The sequence below is a fragment of the Pan troglodytes genome, chromosome 5 (assembly GCF_028858775.2).
Source record: "Pan troglodytes isolate AG18354 chromosome 5, NHGRI_mPanTro3-v2.0_pri, whole genome shotgun sequence".
NCBI classification, from domain to species: domain Eukaryota; kingdom Metazoa; phylum Chordata; class Mammalia; order Primates; family Hominidae; genus Pan; species Pan troglodytes.
In genome coordinates, this window is record NC_072403.2 from 139,147,230 (window position 1) to 139,153,671 (window position 6,442).

Below are 6,442 nucleotides of genomic sequence, written 5' to 3' on the forward strand. Positions count from 1 at the left end.
ACAAAAGAGCACTTTAGACCAATATCCCTGATGAACATCAATGCAAAATCCCCAATAAAATACTGGCAAACCGAATCCAGCAGCACATCAAAAAGCTTATCCACCACGATCAAGTGGGCTTCATCCCTGGGATGCAAGGCTGGTTCAACATACCCAGATCAATAAATGTAATGCCATCACATAAACAGAACCAATGACAAAAACCAGATGATTATCTCAATAGATGCAGAAAAGGCCTTTGACAAAATTCAACAGCCCTTCATGCTAAAAACTCTCAATAAACTAGGTATTGATAGAACAGATCTCAAAATAATAGGAGCTATTTATGACAAACCCACAGCCAATATCATACAGAATGGGCAAAAACTGGAAGCATTCCCTTTGAAAACTGGCACAAGGCAGGGATGCCCTCTCTCACCAGTCCTATTCAACACAGTGTTGGAAGTTCTGGCCAGGGCAATCAGGAAGGAGAAAGAAATAAAGGGTATTCAATTAGGAAAAGAGGAAGTCGAATTGTCCCCGTTTGCAGATGGCATGATTGTATATTTAGAATACCCCATCGTCTCAGACCAAAATCTCCTTAAGCTGATAAGCAACTTCAGCAAAGTCTCAGGATACAAAATCAATGTGCAAAAATCACAAGCATTCCTATACATCAATAACAGACAGAAAGCCAAATCATGAGTGAACTTCCATTCACAATTGCTACAAAGAGAGTAAAATACCTAGGAATCCAACTTACAAGGGAAATGAAGGACTTCTTCCAGGAGAACTACAGATCACTGCTCAATGAAATAAAAGAGGACACAAACAAACAGAAGAGCATTCCATGCTCATGGATAGGAAGAATCAATATCATGAAAATGGCCATACTGCCCAAGGTAATTTATAGATTCAATGCCATCTCCATGAAGCTACCAATGACTTTCTTCACAGAATTGGAAAAAACTACTTTAAAATTCACATGGAACCAAAAAAGAGCCGGCATTGCCAAGACAATCCTAAGCAAAAAGAACAAAGCTGGAGGCATCACGTACCTGACTTCAAACTATAGTACAAGGCTACAGTATATACAGTCGACAGAGATATAGACCATTGGAACAGAAAAGAGCCCTCAGAAATAACACCACACATCTACAACTATCTGATCTTTGACAAACCTGACAAAGACAAGAAATGGGGAAAAGATTCCCTATTTAATAAATGGTGTTGGGAAAACTGGCTGGACATATATAGAAAGCTAAAACTGGATTCCTTCCTTACGCCTTATACAAAAAATTAATTCAAGATGGATTAAAGACTTAACTGTTAGGCCTAAAACCATAGAAACCGTAGAAGAAACCTAGGCAATACCATTCAGGACACAGGCATGGACAAGGACTTCATGACTAAAACACCAAAAGCAATGGCAACAAAAGCCAAAATAGACAAATGGGATCTAATTAAAGAGCTTCTGCACAGCAAAAGAAACTACCATCAGAGTGAACAGGCAACCTACAGAATGGGAGAAAATTTTTGCAATCTACCCATCTGACAAAGGGCTAATATCCAGAATCTATAAGGCACTTAAACAAATTTACAAGAAACAAATAAACAACCCCATCAAAAAGTGGGCAAAGGATATGAACAGACACTTCTCAAAAGAAGGGATTTATTCAGCCAACAGACACATGAAAAAATGCTCATCATTGCTTGTCATCAGAGAAATGCATATCAAAACCACAATGAGATACCATCTCACACCAGTTAGAATGGTGATCATTAAAAATTTAGGAAACAATAGATGCTGGAGAAGATGTGGAGAAGTAGGAATGCTTTTACACTGTCAGTGGGGTGTAAACTAGTTCAACCATTGTGGAAGAGAGTGTGGCGATTCCTCAAGGATCTAGAACTAGAAATACCATTTGACCCAGTGATCCCATTACTGGGTGTATACCCAAAGGATGATAAATCATGCTACTATAAAGACATGCACACATATGTTCACTGCAGCACTGTTCACAATAGCAAAGACTTGGAACCAACCCAAATGTCCATCAATGATAGTCTGCATTAAGTAAATGTGGCACATATACACCATGGAATACTGTGCAGCCCTAAAAAAGGATGAGTTCATGTCCTTTGCAGGGACATGGATGAAGCTGGAAACCATCATTCTGAGCAAACTAGCACAAGGACAGAAAACCAAACACCGCATGTTCTCACTCATAGGTGGGAATTGAACAATGAGAACACTTGGACACAGGGTAGGGAACATCACACACTGGGCCCTGCTGTAGGGTGGTGGTTGGGGGAGGGATAGCATTAGGAGAAATACCTAATGTAAATGACGAGTTAATGGGTGCAACAAACCAACATGGCACATGTATACCTATGTAACAAACCTGCACGTTGTGCACATGCACCCTAGAACTTAAAGTATAAATATATATATATATATAGACTCTATAAAACAGAAAAAGAAAATAATTTATCAGCTTTTGCCAAAAGACAATAGAAGTTATGAAATTACAGGTATTTATTCTTACGCTTTCTAGTAGACTGAATGAGAGGCTCTGGCGGAACTAGCTCAGAATTTGAGACAGGTCAAATAATGTAACTGTAATAGCTAAGGTTTTTCAACCTTGGCCAAGTACTTTATCTTAAATTTCATTATCAAATCTCTGAATAGAGGTGATAATTTACCCGTTTTATGGCTACATATAAAAAAATTGACATTTGGATACAGTAAGTAGCATGCCTGAATTAGTTTATGGCGCTCCTGATCCTAGGACTCATCGTGTCTTTACTGAACCTTTACTGATGCATGTCCATATTCCCCTCAGCTGGTCTCTCTCTCTTCACCGTGGTTCTACTCTGGGCTACCTGTGAACACTGGTAACCTCAATGAGTTGCAGTTGTCTCATAGAACAATGATGAAAAGATATTCGTGGACCTGGATCATTATGGTGAAAAAAATGGTTTGTTAAGAGCTTAGAAAATAATAGGCAATCAACTATTCTAGTTCTTTCCATATTTCAGAATATATATCACCTTGAGCAATATAATAAATCATTTTTCAAACTTTTTGAACCAGATATTTGATGCCCAGTCTCACAATGGCATTTCTATGTTCTGCTTTATATCTAATGGAGCTGGAAAAAGTTGTTTTTGAGAATCCTTTGACAGATGGTTTCTTGTTTAGTTTTGTCAATTGAAGGCAATCACATGGAAAAAGTAAGTGGAAAGGAGAAGGTGATTTCTTTCCTATTCGTTTCTGGTTCTGACATTGGAGTGGTAGGTGACTGCTTATGGCTGTGAGTTCCTGGACTTCTGCAGGCTCAGTGTGCATATGGGACCCTGACTTCCTATTATAGCAGTTCATAAAAAGTGCTCTAGCATCCTCCAGGAGCTCCCAGAACACCCTTTGCTCCTCCAAACTTAGATGAGCTAGTGACTTTCTGCAGTTACTGATTTCAAGGTATCTTCATCTTTCTTTTTTGGTTCCTCCAGTTTTCTAACACTTTCACCACCATTTCACTACATTAGAGTCTCTGTCTGAAATACTTAAGGTGGTTTTTGTTTTCCAAAGAGAATCTTGCTTGACAAACTTCTGTGAAAATACTTCAAACTTTTAGGTTATAATTATATTAAACTGATACAGGAAAATGTGACATCTCAAAACATAGTTGCTGCCTTGATGACCTTAAGCAATTTCCTTTATGTGATGGAGTACATTGTTTAAGGGACTATCTGTTAAAATAATAAGCTAGCTTAAAAAACCTCCACTGTTAAAATACAGCATTTATTCTTATCTTTTAATACTATGGTCAATGAAAGGTTATGTCATTTAATGAAACAAGCATGGACTTTGGAGATATCAAAGCTACTACTGTCAATATAAGACATCTAAAAATTAATAAATACATATTATATACATACAACCAGGTTAGGAAATAAATGCATGGTTGACTTTATAGTCAAACTATAAAGTTTAACTCAGTGACTCTTGGGGCTATTTTCTAGCCATACATTATCCTAATTCAGTTGTAATGTCTGTGGGCAACGTAGGAACATTAAGAACCATTAGAAGAGAAAGCATTGATAATCACATTAGGTAAAAGAAAAACATAAGCTAAACTGGCTAGTATACTATTATTTGCAAGGGAGTTCTACTAGAAAATAATATACTGTTTGATTACTGTAAGTAGAACATCAAATGATAGGACAGAAACCAACCTATGTATCAGCTCTGGAAACAAAGTTTTTAATTAAAATAAACAAAGTTTGCTTTCCAAAGCTTCCTCTTCGTTTGATTTCCATTCATCTGCTAGCTATAATGACTGGTACATTCCTGAATCTGGTTTGTTCTGTTTCCAGGCATATGAGAAAGTTGTGTCCACAGCTATCAGATGGTTGCCGGCATGTGAAAAGGGAAGAAATTTAACTTAGAGTTGGTAAGCAAAATAGCCCCAGACAAGCATTCTTATTTGGTCTCAGGACCCTTTGACAGTGCTAAGTTATAGAAGACCCCAAAAAACTTTTATGAGCTAATCAATATTTACCAAATTAAAAGTTGAAATTGAGAATGGTTTACAATATATACTAATTCATTTAAAAATAAGACTCATTGTATTAACATACTTTATTAAAAAAAAACACTACATTTTCCAAAACAAAGCTAACTGAATGAAAGAAGAGTGCAGTTTTACTTTTTATTTTTTTTACATCGTTTTAATGACTGGTTTAATAGATATAGTCAAATTCTCATATCTGCTTCTATAATCAATCTATTGCTACATCACATACCATGTAGCTTCTGGAAAACTCCACTGTACATTTGAGAGTGCAAGTAAACAAAGCAACTAGAGTCTTAGTATTATTATAAGAACAATTTTCCCTCAGACACTCTGCAAGAGTCACAGGACCCCTATGGGTCACTAGATAACACTTGGAACACCGCCGCCCTAAACTAGCCACATCAGTGGTTTCAATGTACATTCTATTGTAACACATCATTTTCTCATGCATTTTCATGGATGTCTTCAGATATTAAGTAAACAAAAAAATGCTTTGATCCTTAAGTAAAACAAATAACATTGGATAATTTTTGAGTGTTGGAAGGATAAATGGAGAAGAGTAGATGCCTGGAGATGTGTGGTATTCAGGAAAGTATTTTGTAAGTTGTGGGAAATAGACAATAAGCTATAAGCAAACAGGCAACTGGGTAATTCCTAGCAGTCAGCTGCAACTTCTTTACCTTTGATTCAATGAAGCAAAATGGAATCCCAGTGACAGTAACATTATTACAGAAATACATTGAAACTCTTAGGCTCTGATTTATTTAAGCAAATAATTTGAAGTTTTGGTACTTAAAATTACTGGAAACCAGTTACTCTTAATTACTGGAAACCAGCACTCTGACAATGTTGAGAGGTGCTGTCCTGTGTTATTCAAAGATATAAACTTCTATCTTTCTTTCAAGTGGCTGATGGAGGTAGGGTGCATAGTATTCCATGCATTCAATTCTGCTTTTCATATGCAACTACTGAAAAATGAGAAGTTCACTTTTATTCATATATGTATATAAATGGGGATATATATATTCATATATATATAAATGGGGATATATATACACACTCACATACACAAATGTGGTTTTTGGGGTTTTTTTGAGATGGAGTCTTGCTCTGTTGCAGTGCAGGCTGGAGTGCAGTGACACGATCTTGGGCAACTTCCGCCTCCCAGGTTCAAGCGATTCTCCTGCCTCAGCCTCCCGAGTAGCTGGGATTACAGGCGCGTGCCACCATGCCCAGCTAATTTTTTTGTGTTTTTAGTAGAGACAGGGTTTCACTGTGTTAGCCACGGTGGTCTTGATCTACTGACCTCGTGATCCGCCCACTTCAGCCTCCTAAAGTGCTGGGATTACAGGCGTGAGCTACTGCCCGGCCATGTGTGTATTCATTCATTCATTCATTCATTCATTTACTCATTCATGTAACACATATTTACAGAGAACCTCTTTAAATGTGTCAGGCACTATTCCTGGCAGTTGAGATACAAAACAGAACACACATTCCTGGCCTCCTGAGTCTTGTGTCCTAATGTGATGAGAAATATGATGAAGATTATTAAGTAAAATAAATTATCCATTACACTGTGATAAGTATTAAAAAGTAAAGGAGGAAATATGAAATATTGGGATGGGAAACATCATGATTTAAAATATGCTGACAAGTAGAGGGACTGACTGAAGAGTTGGACATCTGAGCACATATGGAGGGAGCATGATGGGGAAGAGTGTTCTAAGCAGAGGAAACCACAACTGCAAAGACTATGAGGTTGGCAGCTTGTGGAGAGCTTTCTGGGAATACAAAGCTGGGTAAACAGTCTGTGGGGTCAAAGAGGTAATGAGGGGAGGATTTTAAAGCCATCGTTAGGACTTTGGTTTTTACTTGTGTTG